This window comes from Danio aesculapii, chromosome 17, assembly GCF_903798145.1.
Source record: "Danio aesculapii chromosome 17, fDanAes4.1, whole genome shotgun sequence".
Taxonomy (NCBI): domain Eukaryota; kingdom Metazoa; phylum Chordata; class Actinopteri; order Cypriniformes; family Danionidae; genus Danio; species Danio aesculapii.
In genome coordinates, this window is record NC_079451.1 from 21,207,337 (window position 1) to 21,222,388 (window position 15,052).

Here is a 15,052-nt window from a genome sequence, read left to right on the forward strand (position 1 = left end):
GGTACACTTGCAGGCCTATTTTAATAAAATAGAAAAAATATATAATAATCAAATATAAATTAAATGGTGGAAAATTAGATAATAATATAAATGATTAAATTTTGATTAATAATGTCAATAACAACTAAATATATATATATATATATATATATATATATATATATATATATATATATACTTTTGTGAGGTAAAATAATATAAGGGGGCCCTTGGATTTGCTATAGCTCCAGGGCCCAATATGTTCTTAATCCGGTTACATTTATAAAAAGTAATTTTTTTTCTATACCATGCTTTTTTATTATGTTGCTTCATGTGTTTTGCCTATTGTTATGGTTAGGCTATTTTTCTTGGCTATTTTATTCCTTTCCCACTTATCAAACAGCAGTCAAATACAGTCAACAGGCTCAGGCTGTACTTGTTAAAATGTGGGTTTTTTTTTTTTGTCTGCTCAATGCTTAACCAATCCGTCCTGGATTTTGAGGAAACATTTTTAGGCCTAAAATTACTGATTTTGTGGACACCTTTCTTAATTTGTGCCATTTCTTGTGTTATTTTGCTGTGAAAATATACATATATTTGCTCATCTTAGTTCTTTATTACCTCAAAAACCAATAAAGGAAACAGTAAGAGAAACAGAAAGTGTTTACCCGTTAACCATAAAGCCTACTAAATCATATTTGATACATGAATGACTCGGATGATCAAAATAAACAAAGCTGTTAAAATCACACAGTCAGATATATGATCTGAACCGTTATATGTACCTGCTCAATAAAAAAACGCTTCTTGAATGCATCAACATGTTCAGCATTGTGTTCTGCTGCTCAGCGAGTGGGAGAGAGATTTTTTACAGTGTGCCCTTAGCATTACACAGGGGATCTTGTGTTCTACTGTACATTCAGTGTCAGTGAAAGACTGTCCAAACAAAGGGAAATGTGCCCAGATGTAGGCTTTTACAATAGTTGGGGCATTTTTAATTTTACTCGTTTATCCCTATTGCCTCACTTGCTAATTCAATTCAAGTTTATTTGTGTAGTGCATTTCACAATAATAATAGTTTCATAGCGGCTTTACAAAAGATTATATGATCTTTGAACATTCGATATCGATAGTAGTATCGGAAATGCTCACCAATACTGCAAAAATTCTGGTATCGGTATTGGCGAGTATTTGGATCCATAGACCAATCGGATACCATCTTTTCAAATGAGACATATGCCCGCTAGCCTTGCTTAACACTGCAAACACGAAATCAGTTCTTCTTTTTCTTGAAAAAGAGGGTAACACTAGGGATGTAACGATTCTCCTGACTTGACTATTCAATATGATTCACAATACTTATCTAATGATACGATTTAGTCATGATTTTTTTAGCAAAATTATTTGAAACTAATTTAAGGTGAACATTTTTTTCTTAAATGCTGCACATTTTTTGCAAAATGATATATTTTCTTCCATAACTAAATTGCTATTTAAAAAAAAACTTATTCCAAAAAAAGAATAATATAAACTAAAGAAGACTCATTAATATAAACAAACTAAATCAAAACTAAAACTGTGACTGTGCTGGGATTTTACTTTTTTTAAAAAGAAATTTCAGCATATCTATGCTGAAACACTGATGCACCGCGTGATCTCCGTATCACTTGTCAGAGCAAGCGGAGCTGCAAATCATCTGTTCCGCATGGTTTGACTTATTAATAGTTTTTTGCGCATAGACGTCTGTGACCGTAGTTTTTCATTGTGCTGGTGGTTTATGTGCATCATATTCCTTTTCCTGTCAGTGTAAGTAAACGTCTACATGCAGTCTGGCGCACTTCACCGCTGTCATTTTATTCTGCTGCCTCACCTCTAAAGCAAGTTTGCGCCTGTAAACACAGCGCCCCCTCTGTTCAAAAAATGTATCTCGATTCGTTCAACATTTCTGCTGGTTTGAATCATTATATATTTAAATAGATTGTCAACTGGCTCACTGTGAATCGTTACATCCCTAGGTAACACAGTATATTTTTTATTTATTTTTATTTATTCTGAGTTTTACGTTTCCAAAAGGTTATGTTTTGATCTTTTTCTATATTTCTTGACTTTTTTTAACAGATTTTGATACAGTTATATACTCTAATGCTTGAATAGATTTTTTTTTTTAGTTTACAGTGTTTGTGGCTGAACTTAAAAAGTACTGTAAATAATATTGCTGTTGAATGTCTGATAATATAAATATCAGATAATAAAAATACTGTAGTTCACTATTTGTATTTGTTCTTGTTTTATTTATGGATAACTCTGCACACCGTCAATTAATTCTGGCAATTTATACAGGGTTATACAGTACACAACTGTTTCTACAGATACACACTCTGGGATCAGTTCAGTACGCCGTATCGGCCGATATCCTGAGCTCAGGTATCGCTATTGGAAAAGGAAAGAGCATATCGGAACATCCCTAATGTCTATGTGTAGATGTTCAATGGAGTGTATTTCTGTATTAAGTGCATGTGTTGTCCTCAAAGTCCTCGGATGGTTGGCATCTCTTCACAGGTTGTGGACCTGATTAAGTGGCACTGCACAATCTCTAGAGGCCTCAGGGTGGGCATTCCCTGGTGGATATAGAGAGCAAAGAAAATGGTTTTGTTGGTTGGTCATCTGTAATGAACTGTAGGAACTATTAATAATATTGTAAATGTTCAATTTCAAATGATCTTTCCTTTCACAATACATCAGTGTTGAGCCTTGGCTGTTTATTTGAACTTGTTTGAATGCGTTTATTTTTTCATCTCTTAAAAACAAACCAATGACTCATTAAATCTACAAGGAACACAGACTCAGTTTAAAATAATCTTTCATGTTCTACTGAAGAAGAAAAGTCACTTCTTAGATGACCTGAGGGTGAAAACTGTCATTTTTGTAAATTCTTTTACCTAATAAACAGCCAATATTCTAGTAATTATCTGCTAATAAGCAAGTTGTTAATAGCTGGAGTTGATCCCAAACTAAAGTGTAAATTAAACTAGCAAAACGGGGTGTACAGTGTTGATTTAAATTAGTTTAATTGTAAAATGACTTTAGTTGTGAGGTTATTAAAGATTATTGGAGTACAACAGTGATGTCCGATTTACACAACATTTGCGCTTAATGACTTTAATTAAATCACTAAAATATGAGGACATTGTTTTATTAGACCAGAGATGAACACGAAACAAAGTGATTTGTCAAAAAAGGCAAACTACAGCTTATTGCAGATTGGGTTTTACAGAGAAAAAAAAGCTTGACTGAAATGTAATCAGTTATTAATATTTCATTGGTTCTTTTATTTAATTAGCAGCGATTTTCCTGAGCATTTCACAGTAAACATGTTTCCTTGGATTATCACGCTTAATACGCTTAAGAATATCTACACCAACATCACATTAGTTTGTCTGAATAAAGGATCAAGATATCTGATTTCCCACTTCAATAAGTCACCTTTAGTTAAATGTGTCTATTACTTTGCAATTACTCATTCAATTTACTAGCAATTTCGGTGTGGAAATAGTTTCAAAGTCAGATCTACACCATTTATTTAAGTGTAGGCAGATGTGCTGATGAATAAACAGAACTTAAATATTGGCAAGCATGAATACACACACACACATTTGTGCATCATTGCAAAATTATGACTGACCAAAGCCATTTGTAATGATGAAAAGAATGAAAAAAAATAATTTATAAAACCACAGGAAGAAGTTCAGTTGTACAATAAGTAAATTTAGCATTTCAAAATACTAATGTCAAGTAATGGTTGAATAATGCTATTTGAAAGCATAAATAAATGCAAAAACATCTGGGAATCAAGAGCGTCAAGCCTTTTGTGTTTAAATCAGCCCAATCACATGAAGGAATGTAATTATTTTTCATGTTGTCAGAATTCATACAAGTTTTAAAAGGAGACGTAGCCCTAAACCCCACCTATAAAACAAAGGGCATGGTGATGAGTGAAGTAAAATGTACAAATGAGACTATACAAATTGTTTGAGAGCACGTTTTGAGAGTGGCATGTTTGACTAAAGGCTGTAAAAGTAAAGGCTTTGTGGCAAGCTCTGGGGTGGAGATGGTTTGGGTGTGTTTTATGCAAATGACTCATCTCATTTAGAATACTCCAAATACTGGGATTTCAAAGCTGAATTTTAGCCTTTCTGAATATTATTATTATTATTATTATTATTATTATTATTATTATTATTATTCATGATCAGTTGTGTTTTTTCAGAATTCTTTGATGAAAAAAGCCAACGATAAGCATTTATTTAAAATAAAAGATTTTGTAAGATTATACTCAAAAGCTTTATCTTTATCATTTGTTTTGTAAAGAAATTATAGAAATGAATACTTTTATTTTGCAAATATGCTCTAAATTGACCAAACATGATGAGACAATAATAATTAAATATTTTCCACTTAGCTGTTTTTAATAATAGCAATAATAATGATGATGATGATGATGATGATGATGATGAATGTTTTAGCAGCAAATCAGAATTTTAGGATGATTTCTTGCTAAAACATAACACAATCAGCGTTGAAATCACAGGAATAAATTACATTTTAAAACTTATTTAAATAGCAAACAGTTATTTTAAATAATAAATATACTTTTTATATAATATTTTCAGACTTTTTATAATATATCTTTTAATTTTTATAATATTATTTTACTGTTTCTGTTGTGCATTGTATCAAATAATTGCAGGCATAATGAGCAGAAGACATAGAAGATTTTCAAAAACATTTGACCAATAGTGCGCATGTTGTGAATTACACTCAAAAGCTTGCTGCAAAAAAAAAGAAGATTACAAGGTGTGTTTTGCAGTGAGTATTAACATTTTACATATCTTAAGAACCTTTGTTGACTATAAAGAATGGAATGGAAAATTCTTTGGATGAAAAAGTTTCTTCATGGAACTGTTGCTGGAATCCAGATTATAATTTTTTTTTAAGAGTATAGGAGGTTTTCCATAAGAGGTTGTACTTTACATAGGAATACACAACTGAGACCCAATTTATAATAATAATAATAATAATAATTCCTTACATTTTATAGAGCGCTTTTCTGGACAAAGCGCTTTACACATTGGAGGAATCTCCTCATTTACCACCAGTGTGCAGCATCCACCTGGATGAGGTGACTGCAGCCATATTGCGCCAGATCGCACACCACACACCAGCTGATTGGTGGAGAGGACACAGAGTGATGAAGCCAGTTATGATATGGGGATGGTTTGGTGTCCATGATGGCTAGTGGGCAAATTTGGCCAGGATGCCAGGGTTAAACTCCTTCTCTTTTTCGTGGGACATCCTGGGACTTTTAACAACCACAGAGAGTCAGGACCTCGGTTTAACATCTCATCCAAAATACAGCGCTCACTGAGCAGTATAGAGTCCCCTTAATTATATTGGTGCGTTAGGACCCACACAGACCACAGGACCCTGCTGGTCTCACAATCACCATATCCGGCAGCAACCTAGCTTTCCCATGTGGTCTCCCTTTCCAGGTACTGACCAGGCGCAGCCCTGCTTCGCTTCAGTGGACGACCATGTGAGAGTTGCAGAGAGTTAAATTTGACAAACTTTACAAAATTTATTTATTTATTTTTTATACAAATGAATGTTTTAAAGTGGTTTTCATATATTTTCTATACTAATAGGCAGAACTTTATTGATCTCCTTGGAGGAATTTCTCTCCTGTTGGTATCAGTGACATATGGGCGACCAAGCTTTAATCGCAGTCCTCTGCTTTACCATCTGATCTATCAAAGGCAGTGAGCATCTGTTCAATGAGGCTGAATTATGTGAGTTAAGTAGCCCATTTCAAATGTTTCGTTTTCTCATTAAATCAGCATGAAAACGCATTTCAAGTAGCATGAGATAATCGCGTTCAGGAGAAGGCCACGCTGAAGGCCGATCTGCGTGAAAAACAGCTTTACTTTGAGGTTTATGATACCAGGTTGTGTCAGTGTAACTGGAGCTTTGCTTGCGGTGTTATTCCTTACCTCTGTTCATTTGTTTTTAGTTGCCGTTTTCTCGATGGAAATCTGAAATGGCAAAGACATTTGTGGTGCTTTTATCATGACCGGTTCATAAAGCAGAAAATCGTTGTTTCCTTTTCTAAAGCTTACTAATGGACTCTGATGCTTGATAGAAGGGTCTTATATTTCCACCCACTTTATTGCTGAGATTTATGTCAGAGCTGAGGTTGTGTTTGCCATCCTGACACATGCAGTGTGTGTTTTAATGACAGCCTGATTAAAACGGCATAATCAACATTTTAGGGACAGTTCATTAAACATCTTTACTCTCTTATCTGAGACGCTGACGCCTCAGAGGAGGAATCTTTCATAATAATATCCTAGTTAATGTTTGATTGTATGTGTGCAGATCTGGCCTCAAGCTGTTTTTTGTTTTTGCAAGTGCTTGTCTATTTGATCGAAGAATTAAAATTCTTTCATTTTTTCCTACATGGTTTAAAATGATATAAAATACACAGAAATTATTAAGCTTTTTGAGTATTGTTGACATTTTTCAAATTAGCCTTGATGTTTTTATCTGTTATGTCTGTAGAGATTTTATCATGTTATTGAACATGCTCATTATAGACAGCTCTCAAGCTCTGTTGCTTTATTCACTTAACACAGTGTCCTAACACAAGATGTGGTGCTGCAACGTGATAAATGCCATCTCTTCCATGTTAAAACTAGTTTTTGTCCTAACCATCAGAGATAGCGATGCACAAGATTTCTGTTAGAAACCATTTCAATTTTCACGACCTTGCAGCAGAACAACAGCATATACTACTAAGACTATGATCACCTCAGGTACAGATTATGTGTTTTATTCAGTGTTAAATGCTATCCATGTAAGTTTACATGACATTTTACATTTGTGCCAGTGACATTTATTGCTACTGAATGCATTAGCAGATTACCATTAGCCATTAGCAGATGGTTTGAAAATGAAAGTCAGAACTGTGACTCATTGCAAACCAACAACATCAGTCACTCATTAATAATGCTAAATAGGTTTAAAGGGGTGGTCCAGAATGTAATTTTAAAGGGCACCTATGGTGAAAAATCTACTTTTCAAGCTGTTTGGACAGACATATGTGCATGTATGGTGTATAGACTGTCATATTGGGGTGATATAAACACACCCAGTCCTTTTTTTTCAATTTAGCAACATAAAAACGGTGGACCAATTGGAGCGGTTTTCAGATCGACCGCAACTTTACGTAGGAGTGCGGTCCCCCCGCCCACCGAATTGATTGACAGCTGCGGGTATTAACATGTCCCGGTAGTCACGTGTGTACTCATACAAATTTCCTGGTTCCTCTGAAAGGCCCGCCCTCAAGTGACTCTGATTGGTCATGTGTCATAATGTGCTGCAATTCGCGTATCGGCTCCACGTCACGCCCGTATAAGCACACGCTTTTTGTGTAAACAGTCAGTCAACCTCATGCCCGCTCTCTAAAATAAAATCTGATTAGTGTCTGTAATGAGTGAAAATGGGGTGCAGCTCCTTTAAGAGAGATCACTATTGTGTGTGAATGCGTGTGTGAACTGTCTGTAGACTCATGTAATACGAGAAATGCATGTGAGCGGGACCGATGTTCATTTTTCTTTTTCTCTGATGCTCAGATTAAGTTATTTTCTGTAACTTACAGTGACACTGACAGGAGAATAAAGCACAAGATGTGGGATGTGACCTGTGTGAGCCTTGATTTATTTTTCTGCTGCAATACTTCTGTATTTTTTTTAACTCAATGCGTTACATGACGTCTTTCACATATATTCAGAATATGCATGTGTAAGTAATATGAATCGTTCACATATCTTTTGCGAGTTCATTATCTGAGATGTAAAACGCATTGAAAAGCTGCCTATAGAGAGACACGCATGCGCTGGTGAAGTGCGTGTGCGTTTACAGCAGTATGAATTTGTAGCTAAACAGCCAAACAGCATTTCCTGTTGTTTACATCTTTGCTACAACATACCGTTAAGGCTAGACAGTGTACATGTCATGATCAACTTTAACAAATAAAAACTCACAGGCTACAGCTTCTGCTTGTTGGAGCTGCTCCTTCTTTGAGGAGATTTTAACCGAATCCAGCAATGAACTGGAAGAGATTCTGGAAGCTGTTTTGTCAAATCATGCTTGCCATGTATTTTATAATTCTCTGGAACATAATTAATATTGAACTGTAAGCACTTCTGTCTTTGTGTCGTGTCATTTGGAAGTCCAAAATAGAAACAGAAGAAGCTCTGTGGAAATAGCAGCGTTTGGACGACATTTTAGCTCCCTCTGCTGTAACATTACAGTGCCTCTGGCCACGCCCCTTAGCTGCGCGGTGTGTGTGTGCGGTAAAAGTACGTTTGTGATCTCACTGGCCCGGAAGGAATTTTTTGTAGTCTCCAAAATTCGTTCATTGTAGGCTTCGCTAAGCTAACGCTGTAAAAACCAAGGTCTCCCTTTGCATTAAACTTTGAGCGTCCTGCATTCAGAGATGCTGTTTATGTTCACACAGCTACATTACACATCAACTAAAGTTTAAAATATGATATTGTAGTGGACCACCCCTTTAATATGTATTAATTAGGTTAAAAGCAGATTTACCATTTTATTGGGAGTGCAGTGGCTGGTATTTAAAGTCCACTTGATATCTAAATTGACAGTGTTTATTTTGTTGGCTCACATTTTTATTCTTAAGGTGAATAATTAATCCGTGCAAGTTAATCCACTGAAAAAAAAAAAAGTGTTTGTAGTGCTGCACGATTAATCAAAAAATGATCGCGATCTCGATTCGACCCATTACATAATTCTAATCCAGCATCTCTACGATTCAGCCAGTTATATTTTCAGGTACAGGAGAGAAGCATAAAGACGGACACAAGTTTTCACATTGTTTTATATACATGCTCAGCAACGTGGACATTTCCAAATAGAGTTGAAAGAGTCACATACTGTATTTATAAGGTATAATTCACCCAAAAATGTCATTTCTGTCTTCCTGTAGTGATGTATTTGCAGTCGTGAAATGACATGTGAGCTATTTGTTTACCACAGCCTTAATTATGTCTACTTTATTAGAACCTGCATAGTCTGTCATTAACAGGTAATAAAGTTGTAAATAATGTTCAGTTTGTTGCACAGAGCGATCATTTGGGAGTTGCGTGGGAAGTATGATTTGCATGTATGTTTTATTTTTCTTAGAGTGACAGCAGCCGTGACATGAGCACACTTGGCAGTGAAAGTGAAACCAAAAGCGTGCACATCATTATATGATCATATCGCATTTTATAGTTATGATTACGACAAGCATTTGATATGTTTTTTTTTCATAGCGAACACAAAGTGTTGTGCATGGAAAAAAATGTTTAACAGTGTCAGTATAACTACTCTAGCCATAATGTTGCATATAATGCAAAGGGGAATCTGATAATGACAAATGTCTCATTTTACAACTAAAAAAATTATATTGACAGATTGCAAGCATCTTAAACATAATAATTCAACTTCAGAATTATGACTAGTTGTTGTATTCTGATGTCATCACTTTACTACATATACGACTATAACAAATTTAAAGTCTATTCAAGTCCACCATTCAAAGTCTATACAAGATTTAGCATTTTAATCAACAGTAGATCTATACATTGGCCTGATATTATTATTGTTCCTTTACCACATGTTTGAGAATAACAATATTTACCTCTAAATAATCGTGAGAAAATCATGATAAAATTAAAAATCAATAAAAAAATCTGGTCATTTAGTTCCACTTTTAGAGTGGAGGTCCTTGTGTTGACGTCAACCTGAGAGATTCCATAGCAACTGCATATTAATACCATCTCTTATCTTGAAATTTGCTAATTGCTGTGATGGAATGTTGCACAAAAGAAAGCCCAGCCCCTACTCAATATTTCATTTCAGTTTGGAAGTACATCAATATAATGAAATAAAAGTCTCAGCATCTTCCAGTTCACGTAGACCTTTCAGTGTACATGATATCAAAACTAAAGTTGCTAGTTTTGTGGTGAACAATTCATCTGTGCGTGTCATTAGGAAAAAAATTCCTTTGTTATCTTTCCTTGAAATCTAAAAAGGACCTCCTGTTTGTTTTCAGTTAAATTTTCAAAATTATGTCTGTCTGAGGTATTGCATGTGGTTAACATACTTAACCACGCCCCTCAGACTGTCAATTTTGACAGCACAATGACAACAAACAGAAATGGTGAGGGGGAGGTGTCTGTTAAATTGTCTCCCAAAACTCTTTTCCCCATCTTTTTGGATAAAATGCCTACTTTACTACATCCATTCAGCTCACAGTAGAAAAAAAACAAGCCATGTCCCCCGTTTTCTCAATTAATATTCCGTTTCTCTAGGAATTGCGTCACAATATGAAAAAGAAAAACAACAAAACAAAAAAAATGGCCGCAGCTTCCGGTTCAGACAGACTTTAAATGTTTTGGTGCAGACAGACAAATTGCTAGTTGCTGGAATCTTGTTGCGTCATGTGTTATTTGAACACTGTGTAAGTGTATTTAGAATATGTGGGTGTTTATTATTGGACATTTTTCTCAGATGCCCTTTCGTCACCACAGACATACAGTAGGTGATTTTATTTTCAAGCATAAACGTTGTCATCCTTTTGTTTCAGTTATCTAAAATAGTTTAGAGTTTGGCTGCCGCTGTAAGCCTTGATGCTTTCCCAGTGGTTTACAGCGTGGCCTTCATACAATCTCAATTTTATTTTATTCATCTATAGTCTCGCTACCAGTTAAATGATTGATCTCTTAAATGATGATTCTTTCTAGACAAAGCAAATGCACACCAAATCATCATTGCATGAACCATGCCTCAGTTGAACATTTCTCCTTCAGTTCATAGGAACACTGTTCGAAATCTAAATCTACAGATAATGGTTAATGATCTAGAAGTACATTACCAGTACTTTTTCTGTTAAGTGTAAGGGAGAGCAGGACGAAAGTAACGTGGGACAAAGTAACCAAGTAGTTTTCTCTGAGCTCTGTCAGCATTTGCTTTATACGTAGGCAGCACATTAAAGCATGCAGTCCTTGATGGAGCTGCCAAATATCACCTGATTACGGGACTGTGTCCTGTGGTTGGCTTCGAATTTCAGTTTTTATGTACAAAAAGTTAATTTATTGTAGCGGTTCTTTTTTTTCTCTTTTCATGCCTCATAATAATGAGCAATCTACAGGTTTTTTAGTACAAGATCACATCCTTACATCTGCAATCTCTGAGTTTTTTAGTTTAAAAGTAAATCAGGTTTAAATGACAAGAGTCCCTGTGGTGATGAAAGTAACACTGATAATAGAGAAGCCTTATTTTTCACTTTCACATTAGAGTTTGCAGTGGTTCACTTCAGATGTTTTATAAAATTAATTCATTCTGCCAACAGTAATAAAAAATATTCTAAAATTTCAACATTTTGCAATGTTGGGTTGCTTTTGAAACATTTGATGGAGCTGAAATTTAAAATGAAAGTCCAGTTTAATATTTTTGAAAAATAAAGGACAACATATGTTTGCAATTAACACTAACAAGGTCACAGTCAGATATATTTAAAATAAACAAGATTAAGCTAGTAAATCTAGCAAATATTGGTGTTACTTTTCACCCACCCGTGTGTACTTTCATCCCTGCTGATGGAGTTAAAAGTAAGAATGTGCAACTTTTGTTTAAATGAAGTTATATAGGGTATTTGTCCCATACTTCTGGTGAACGATTAATGTGACTTTTTCAATTTTATATATTTTTTTAATTTTATATATATATATTTTTTTACAGCATCGATATTGTAATGAAATAAAATATAACCAGTTAAATAGACTTCAGCATTCATTTATTTGTTCAAGCTTAGTACGAGTGCAGAAACACCATTGAAAATACTGTGGTAAAATAAATGTCCATATTTTAAAGATATGGTGCAGGAAAATGTAATTTAACGTAGTGCTTCTTGTACAACCCCAGACCCACTTTTATATTGTATATTAATCAGGCAGTGGAGATTGTAGACTTTTTTTTCAGAAAACGGACCTTAATCGTACCGATTTTGTAACAGTGTACAGTTCACCGAAAGCGCTTGACCCAGGTTACTGCAAATTTAAAATCCTTCTGCTTATACCCAATTAGACTTGTTCTACATTGATACAAAATAACACCTGATTTTGATAGACCACCTCTTGTGAGTTAGTAACCACAGCAAAAATATGTTTTTGCTAATAACATTATCTGTTAAACTTTGGTTTTTATGAAAAATGGTACTTTCGTCCCTGCTCTCCCCCTACAGAAATTTCCTTCAATCCTAACAACACAGTGCAATGCAGTAAATCAGCTAAGAATAAAAAACAACACAAAAAAGTTAAACATTTACAGTGCTTTTTCATAGACACAGGAATGTAATGTGTATAAAACAGTTTTGTTAGTGTGTTTGCTTTTAATAAACCTCTGAAGGAAAACAAAAAAAGTTAAACAATATAGATAATATGCAATATTCTGGCAGAAAACTACAATACTGTTTAAGTTACTGTAAGTTTGCAACAGTATGTTTCAAGTAAAAGTGTAACTTTATTGAACAGACTGTGTTTTTTATTATTGTTGTTGTTAAAAAAAACATTGTAGCAGCATAATTTTCTCAAAATGAAATCAATTTGTAGCTGTCAAATAATGCACTAGAACAAAATAGATTGTGAAAAATGTATATGATGGATTATGTTCTGGCAGAATGATATCAGAAAATATTCTCTCTATAGACCATTTCAATGTGGTCATGTCAAACTATTTCATAACTGTAAAAAAAAAAGACAATTCAATCATAACTTAATGTTAAAACAGCTATCATAACATTATTTATCAATATGGGGCTCTTTTTGGATTCTAAGAAGCTATATAGAAATTAAAAATGTAAAACAGGAAATACGTTGTGACCATTGTTTTTGTTTACATCCCTCAAAATGGTCTATATTGTTTTATTATTATTATTATTATTATTATTATTATTATTATTATTATTATTATTATTTGTGAACAACATTTTCTTGAATTGAATGCATATAACCGTCTATTAACCATTATATACAAATATAATAGACTTATTTGGGTGTGTTTTCCTGCCCAAAAAATATCATTGAGGATTCTTTTCGATTTCTCTGTAGCATTTATATTTACACTGAATTATTATTCAGTTTTTAAACCCTAAAATAGGATTACATGGTGGCACATCTATTGCAGTGCAATTTATGAATGTGTTTATATTAGCCTGAGGTTTCACACACATTGTACATTAAAAAGGGCAAGAAGCTAAGCTTGACAAGCATTCTGTAATGAGAAAGGTCAAAAACCAGCCTGTCTGAATTAGATTTGACTTAAGAAACTAGGACTTGTTCCTGGAAGGATTGTTGGAGCAAAAGCTTCAGTATTTGCTTAGTATTTCTACACCTGAGCAGATATAATCATTTAAACGATAAATCGAGCCTAGACAGCTCTGATAACCTCGGTCGAACTTTTTCCCCTTTGGAAATTATTCCATTATCTAGTTTCTGAGTAGGCTATTGCTGATGATGAGATAGTCCAAGGCAGTCCATTATGTAATAGCTGTTGATCCAAGGCACTTGCTCGCTGCACGAGATCAAGCACTGACCAACAGAGAGTTTTCCGGAGCGGTGGGGACTAAACCTCCTCATTTTTTTTGGATTTTGTTTGTTGAGGGTATTTTTCATCACTCTACTACCTGAGTGATGCTAACGAGAGCTCGTCCCAGCGCAGCGGCGGCTTTCACGAATGCAGCGCATGAATATTATCTGGAGCTGCACGCTACTTCGGAAGTAGGTCACCGATTAAACGTGTCTTGTCAGCTGTGTGTGCTCCCCTCGTTTCATTTCACTGTTGAACATCGATATTATTGTAATAGCCCGACAAGAGGACCCTCGTCGCTCGCGGAATGTGATTATTTGATCGGGAATACGGCGGAGTGAGTGGATGACGAGGTAAATGAAGGATTACTAATCTGTTTTATCTTGGTTATGCGCTTTTCTCTCGCGCTCGCTCTCCGCTGGGGAAACAGACCGAAACATGACATGATCCGCGATCGTTTTTCGCTGTGAATTCGGTTCGAGAGACGCTTTTTTGAGTTCTTCTTGAGAAACTGTTCTTCCGTCGTGCTCAGGATACCGCCGCGGAGCTCGGAAATTTCGCCAGGGACCGATCGAGCGCTTTCCGCTTCGGCGTTTGATTCTCACGGTTGGCCGTTTAGTGTCGATTTCAGCACTGGCGGTGATAGCTCGGGTTCGAGTTGGCCGTGTTGGTTAGGTTTCGCAGTTATGAGGTATGCGGTGGATGAAACCGTGGGATGAGAGACGAACAGCGTTGTTTTTTAGTGTGTGTATGTGTGTTATGTGTGTGTGATACGCCCTATGAGCCGCGAGAGCTCCTCTCATCATCATACACCTCCAGCACGCGCTCGCCGCCTTTATCCAGGATTACTTTAATCGCGCTGTACATTTCACTGAGATGTTTCCTTCTTTCTGGTTTCTATCCACACCTTCCCTTTCTCCATATCTGCAGTGTAGGAGGAAATGCAACATCTTTTCGCGTACAGCCAGTGGCTGAATTTCAGATTACACGAAGGGAACAACAACAACTTTGGTCTTCACGCGTCAGATATCACGTTTAAAGCACATATTAAAACGCAGACTATGCGCGTTTTTCTCTTTAACGTTTTTGTTTTACCCGACATGCCAGATGGCTATCCGGTTATTTGCCAGAAAGTCATGGGTTGATACCTCAACCCGAAAAAAAAAAAACACCCGGAATGCTGGTAAATTATGGGCAGCGGTCCATTTCCCTTCACCCACTCCTGAAACTAGAAAGGGAACCTCTAATTTTCCACAGCATAGTGCCAACAATTCATCGTCCAGCTACCTTTGACTGGAGAGTTTGTGTTGTGTCAGTCAATTGGACGTGACCAGCAGTTAGTCTATTATTTTATGAGCCCCACATC

The 15,052-nt window shown here is 35.5% G+C and overlaps 1 protein-coding gene across 4 annotated transcripts in view; it reads left to right on the forward strand.

The window, feature by feature from the left end:
- bahd1 (bromo adjacent homology domain containing 1) overlaps positions 1 to 15,052 on the forward strand; it is a 75,252-nt gene that overhangs the window by 27,872 nt on the left and 32,328 nt on the right. The window contains exon 1 of one of the 4 annotated variants that reach the window (XM_056476945.1): positions 13,713 to 13,877. The exons of 2 other annotated variants lie outside the window; for them this stretch is intronic. The gene's annotated coding sequence lies outside the window, so the exon portion shown is untranslated. One more of the 4 variants, XM_056476944.1, reaches the window with a different exon arrangement.